The sequence below is a fragment of the Cucumis melo genome, chromosome 12 (assembly GCF_025177605.1).
Source record: "Cucumis melo cultivar AY chromosome 12, USDA_Cmelo_AY_1.0, whole genome shotgun sequence".
Taxonomy (NCBI): domain Eukaryota; kingdom Viridiplantae; phylum Streptophyta; class Magnoliopsida; order Cucurbitales; family Cucurbitaceae; genus Cucumis; species Cucumis melo.
Window position 1 is genome coordinate 11,041,987 of NC_066868.1, and position 7,045 is coordinate 11,049,031.

The 7,045-nt window shown below is 51.4% G+C and overlaps 1 long non-coding RNA gene across 1 annotated transcript; it reads right to left on the reverse strand.

Annotated features, from left to right (window-relative positions):
* Positions 1-5,706: 5,706 nt before the first annotated feature.
* LOC127144257 (uncharacterized) lies at positions 5,707-7,045 on the reverse strand. The gene is made up of 3 exons (XR_007815858.1): positions 6,583-7,045; positions 6,409-6,485; positions 5,707-6,335 (listed from the first exon to the last, which is right to left on the reverse strand). It is a non-coding gene; the product is annotated as an uncharacterized LOC127144257 (long non-coding RNA).

Consider the following 7,045-nt stretch of genomic DNA (forward strand, 5'->3'; position numbering starts at 1 on the left):
TTATTTTCGCAGCTGGCGGCGGCGGCGTGCGGCGGCGTGCGGCGGCGGCGGAGAGTGGCGGCGGCTATGGTGGGAGCAAAGTGGGGCTAGGGTTTTTCTTGGGAAGGTGATGAGTTTCACGCCTCCCAATGCCCCCTTTTTAAAGAATAAAAGAATAAAGAAATAAAAATAAATTAACACCCACACCAATTTACTTTCTTTTCTTCTTTTATTATTAATTTCTTTTCTACTTTAGTCCAATGGCAACTCTCCTCTCTCTCTCTTCATTAAAGCTACCATTGACCCTTTCCAAGGCATTAATTAATTTGTTGCTTCACAATTAATTAATTTATTTCACTCTTAAACCTCAACAATTAAATACCAAGCCAAGGAAAATTTTAACCTTAATTAAGTGTAAGTCAAAATAAATCTCATTTCATAACCACTTTAAAAAATAAAATACTCTTGAGGTGAACAATGGAACTCTAATCTACTGGGGCGTTACAACCTTCCCTCCTAAAAAAAAACTTTCGTCCTCGAAAGTTCTAATCCTCGAACAGCTCGGGGTACTGGGCTCTCATATCCTCTTCTTTCTCCCACGTGGCCTCTTCCACTCCATGGTTCTGCCAAAGGATTTTGACCAGTGGAATTTCTCGACTGCGAAGCTTCTTGACCTCCCTTGCCAAGACCTCGACAGGCTGCTCCTCGTAGCTCAAGTTCTCGCTAATCTGCAGTGGTTCGAAGTCCACCACATGTGTTGGGTCTGCGACATATTTCCTCAGCATGGAGATATGGAATACGTCGTGCACTGCAGCAAAAGATGGGGGTAGCGCCAAGCGGTACGCCACGGGGCCAATCCGCTCCAATATCTCGAACGGCCCTACGAAGCGTGGACTCAGCTTCCCCTTCTTCGCGAACCTCAGAACACCCTTCATGGGTGCAACCTTCAGAAAGACCATATCTCCCACTTCAAACTCGAGGTCCTTACGTCGTACATCAGCGTAACTCTTCTGTCTGCTCTGGGCTGTCAGCATACGAGCTCGGATCTTCTGTATGGCTGCGTTGGTCGTCTGCACTAACTCGGGGCCTAGCATCCTCTGCTCTCCAACCTCGCCCCAGCAGACAGGGGATCTACAGCACTTGCCATACAGAGCCTCGAACGGTGCCATACCGATGGTAGCCTGGTAGCTGTTGTTATAGGCAAACTCCATTAGATGCAGATGGGAGTCCCAACTTCCTGAAAACTCTAGTACGCAGGCTCGCAGCATGTCCTCCAAAATCTGGTTCAATCTCTCTGTCTGACCATCAGTCTGAGGGTGGAATGCCGTGCTGAAGTCCAACCTCGTACCTAATGCAAGTTGAAGTCCTTTCCAGAACTTCGATGTGAAACGGGCGTCTCTGTCTGAAATGATGGATACGGGTACTCCATGTAGTCTCACAATCTCTGTCATATATAGCTGCCCCCACTTACTGGCAGTGTAAGTGGATTTCCCTGGCACGAAATGGGCCGACTTCGTGAGTCTGTCGACCACAACCCAGATCACCGTGTAGCCCCTCAGGGTCTTGGGCAGTCCCGTAATAAAATCCATCGACACACTCTCCCACTTCCACTCTGGCACACTCAAGGGTTGCAACAACCCTGCTGGATGCTGCCTAGGTGCCTTCACCTGTTGGCACACCAAGCATCTACTGACAAAGTCTGCCACATCCCTCTTCATGCCCCTCCACCAATAGACACTCCTTAAGTCCTGGTACATCTTCGTACTCCCAGGGTGCATGGTAAACGGGGAACTGTGGGCCTCAGTCAAGAGCTCCGTCTTAACTGCGCTGTCTTCCGACACACACAGGCGTCCCTCAAACATAAGGCCACCGTCAGAGGATATGGAGAAGTCTTCACCTTCCTCTGTCTCTACCACGCGACGCTTCTCTGCCAAGTAAGGATCATTCAGCTGAGCAGCAATGATCTTTTGCCTCAAGGTTGGCTGAACTGTCAACTGAGCCAACTGTGCGGTAACCTCACCTACTGAGACTGCAATCTCGGCTCTCTCAAAATCTCTGAGTAAGGGGGTCTGCTTGGTGATTAGCGCTGCTGAATGTGCCACTTTCCTACTCAGCGCGTCAGCCACTACATTTGCTTTGCCTGGGTGGTATAGGATCTCGCAGTCGTAGTCTTTCACCAACTCGAGCCACCTCATCTGCCTCATGTTCAACTCCTTCTGAGTGAAGAAGTACTTCAGGCTCTTATGGTCGGTGTAAATCTGAATCTTCTCACCGTACAGATAGTGCCTCCATATCTTCAGTGCAAAGACTACAGCTGCCAACTCCAAGTCATGGGTAGGGTAGTTCTGCTCATGGATCTTCAACTGGCGGGAGGCATAAGCAACTACCTTACCTTGCTGCATCAGGACACAGCCCAGTCCCTTCTTGGAGGCGTCACTATAAATTACAAAGTTTCCCGAACCATCGGGCACTGTCAGGACCGGTGCAGTCACTAGCTTCTGTTTGAGCTCCTGAAAGCTCCTCTCGCATGCTGGGCTCCAGACAAAAGGGGTTCCCTTTCTGGTCAACTGGGTCAACGGGCTGGCTATACGTGAGAAGTCTTCCACGAACCTCCTGTAGTAACCTGCCAAGCCCAGAAAACTTCGAATTTCACTAACCGTGGACGGTCGAGTCCAGTTGGTCACCGCTTCAATCTTTGCGGGATCTACTGAAACTCCCTCACTGGAAACCACGTGGCCAAGAAACGTCACCTTCCTTAACCAGAATTCACACTTGGAGAATTTGGCATACAACTTGTTGGCTCGAAGGGTCTCCAAAACCTGGTGTAAGTGCTTCTCGTGCTCCGCCTCAGTTTTTGAGTAAATGAGGATGTCGTCAATGAAGACTATGACGAACGAGTCTAGAAAGTCCTTAAACACCCTGTTCATCAAATCCATGAATACTGCAGGAGCGTTAGTCAAGCCGAAAGACATCACAACGAATTCGTAATGTCCGTACCTCGATCGAAAGGCCGTCTTGGGAATGTCACCGTCCCTAATCCTCAACTGGTGATAGCCTGATCGCAGGTCGATCTTGGAAAAGACAGTGGCTCCCTGCAACTGATCGAACAGGTCGTCAATCCTGGGCAAGGGGTAGCGGTTTTTTACTGTCACCTTGTTCAGCTCTCGGTAGTCAATACAAAGGCGCATCGACCCATCCTTCTTCTTCACGAACAATACTGGGGCTCCCCAAGGCGACACACTGGGCCGGATGAAGCCTTTGTCCAGCAACTCCTGTAACTGGACCTTCAACTCCTTTAGCTCGGCTGGGGCCATTCTGTAAGGGGCCCTCGAGATAGGGGCAGTGCCCGGCTCTAACTCGATGGCGAAGTCTACTTCTCTGGGAGGCGGAAGTCCTGGAAGTTCGTCTGGGAAAACGTCGGGGTACTCCCTTACCACTGGTTCGGAAGATAGGGAAACTTCTGGCTCTCTCACATCCACTACGCTTGCCAAGATGCCCCAAGTTCCCTGGCTGAGTAGTTTACTAGCCTTCATGGCTGAGATGACCTTGGGTATACATACCATGCCTGCCCCCCTGAATTTGAAGCTAGCCTCGGAGGGTGGGTTAAAGACAACTTCCTTGCCAAAACAGTCTATATTTGCATGGTTGGCTGACAGCCAATCCATGCCTAGTATCACATCAAAATCCTGCATGTCTAACACTAGCAAGGTCACGTCTAACATACGATTCGCTATCTCTACCCGACATGCCTTTATTTGTTCTTCGGACAACAGAACCTCCCCAGATGGAGTAGAAACCGACAAAACACTACCCAAAGGCTCTACCTCCAAACCCACATGCTGAACGAAAACGGAGGATATAAACGAGTGGGATGACCCAGAGTCGAATAGCACAAAAGCATAATGCCCCAAAATTGGGAGCGTACCTGTCACCACTGTGCCAGCTCGCTCGGCCTCCTGCCGGGTGGTGGCGAAAACTCTCCCCTGCTGGGACGCAGAAGGCTGGGGCAGTGTCGTCTCAAAGGGTTTCCGAGGACACACATCAGCAGTGTGCCCCGGTTGTCTACATCTGAAGCAGACTCCACTTCCAGCTAAGCAACGACCTCCGTGGACTCTCCCGCAGGTAGTACAAGCGGGTAGCTCTCTCAGAGTCCTCCCGGCTGCTGCAAGCTCCCGTCGGTGTCTCTGGAAGACACCTCCTGACCTCAGTGTTCGCTGCGGTGCTACGTCAGGCTGCGTCTCAACCTTTCTCTTCTGTCCCAAGGCTGACCCTCTGCCGGCAGCCTTAGACGGATCGACTCTCTCAGGCAGGCTCAAATCCAGTGCTATACGTAGTGCATCAGCATGCGTGGCTGGGCGGAGGGCTCTAACAATGCCCTGAAGGTCTAGCCTGAGTCCTCTAACGAATTTCTCCGTCCTGGCAGCCTCATCCCTTACCATATCGGGAGCAAAGCGGGACAGCATATCGAACTCGGCGTCGTACTGCTCCACCGTCATGTCGCCTTGCTCCAAGTTTAGGAACTCTTGCAGCTTGGCGTGCTTCACATTGGCGGAGAAGAACTTAGCATAGAAGTTCTCCTTGAACTGCTCCCAAGTTATTTTGCTGACATCGCCCCCCAGCATTCTCTCAGCGGTCTCCCACCAGGCGGTGCCCCTGTCCTCCAAGAAGAAGACTGCACACTGCACCTTCTGGTCTTCTGGGCACTTCATGTACCGGAAAATAGTCTCTATGGACGTCAACCACATTTGGGCCTTTGTGGGGTTGTCCATGGATCCGTCAAAGGTCTTGGGATTATACTTCCTGAAATCCCGTAAGTGCTTCGCCTCGGCCGACAGTTGAACTGGTACTGGTTGAGCTTCCTCAGGGGCTGGAGGAGCGACGGCCTGAGCCGGAACAGGGGCGGCCTGGGCCTGAGCAGGGGCGGCCTGGTTCTGCTGGGCGGCAAGGAAGGGCGCCAAAGCAGCTTGCAGCATGTCCTGATAACGCTGCTCCATCGCGGCGAGATCCGCCTGGGTGACCGGTGCGTTTGGGTCGACTGCCGGTGCAACAGGTGGCGCCTCCGGCTGGCCACGACCGGCTCCTCTGCCTCCCCTACCACCTCCTCGGCGTGCACCCCTACGTGGCGGCATTCTCCCTAAAATTCACCAACAAACTTTTCACCACGAGAACTTAACACCCTATATCTAGGTCTTAGACTATTCAGGCAAAATTGTAATCTTAACATTAGCAAGGCTTTAGACATACCTGGCGAGTGCCGAAGGACCGTATAGCCATAGGGTGAAGTAAAACCAAAACAAAAAAAATGACTTACATCGTAGGTCAGTCTACAGAACCTAAAACACTGTGCTCTGATACCAACTGTAACGACCCGACTCCTTATACTGAATCGAAGTCATTACCAATATAGAACAAGTGGTTTAAGTCTTGAAAAAATTTCAAAACGCATACGGTTTAAGAAATTTTATTTATAAAATTCAAACAAGGTAGTCATGCAGAAACGTAAAAGCAATCTGAAATCCTACTCGGGCCCTATCTACATAAAAGATGGTAAGTGATGTAAAGTACTCAATTTCAAACGCGAAAATCTGAAATAAGAATAAGCGGAAGCGGTAGTCCCTATGGCCCTCCACGGTCTCACTTCGGGTCGCTCGCCGGCTTGCCCTTGCCCTTGCCCCGTCCTCTACCTGAAAACATAAAACGAAGAGAGTGAGTATAAAAATACTCAGTAAGGGACCCACTACTAGTCCCACTAGGTGCCTGTTAACCTCCTGTTAGAGTCCTGATAACTGGTACCCAATCTCTGGCACGTTCTCGAACACGTGCAATCATGCGCTCCCGTAGGAACGTAACTCTGGTCTTCGGTGCCCCGAGGGACACCTAGGACAGTCGGGATGCGAGGACCCCGTCGAGTCACTCGAGTCATATCTATATCCATGCTAGACTGGCGTCCCGTCGGACCACACAGTCCTCAATAGGTGGCGATCCCGAAGGACACCCATGCAGGTACGACTCTAACAGATCGAGCTAACAGGTACCCTAAGTGCAGTATACATACACATGGCATCAGCATATAACATATCATATAAATCATCTCTGCCCTCTCCGTCTCGACATTCGTCGTATAACTATAACGGCTCTCGCCACACATAACAGGCTATAGTATAGCCATACCGTCATTTACATCATACTAACATTGATTTCAGGCATCGTACCGTCCAATCCCCAACATGCAAAATTGGAGTATACATCATCTCATATTTCTAAGCGTGGAGCTAGTAGTAGAATCTCTTACCTGGAGATTTACTTGACGAGTCCTAACCGCGAGGCAGTACGCTTTCCAAGCGACGAGGTCCTAACTGTTTAATATGCCAAAATTCGTAATTAGGTCGCCCACGATTAACGGTTCAAAACTCATTCGAAATGACTTACCCTAGAAGGAGATTGCAGTGCTCAAGCCCCTACTGAAGAAATCCCCCGCTGCAGCAGTTACTTGGTCCAAGACGTCCCTTAAGAGAAATGATCCAATTTAATTCCAAATTAAATTAACTAGTGCCCAAAATATTGAATCTTACTGGATAATGCCAAAATAATTGATTTAATTACCAAAAATTAGGTGGAAGGAGCCAAATTAGGCTTGGCGGCTCGGCTGGAAGGAGACAGAGATCGGCTCGGCTCGGCTTGGCGCAAGGATCTTGCGCGTGCGGCTCGGCTCGCGTCAGCAAGGAGGCGCGGCTCGGCTTGCAGTGCAGGCGGCGCGGCGCGGCTTGTGGTGCAGACCGGCGCGACTCGTGGCGTGGGATGGGCGCGCGCGGGCTCGGCTTGCGACTCGGAGCGGGCGTGCGCAAGCGTGGAGCGGGTTCGGTTTCGGGCGAGCGGGCGCGGGTCGGTTTCGGGCGAGCGGGCGCGGATCGGTTTCGGGTTCGGGCGTCGGCCGAAACGTGGGTTCGGCTTCGACGGCTGGAGGCACGCGCGGCGGATCGGCTTCGAGTGGCGGCTGCGGGAGACGGCTGTGCGCGGATCGAAGCGGCTCCCTTCGGCTTCGATCGGAGCGGCGCGGCTGGCTGGC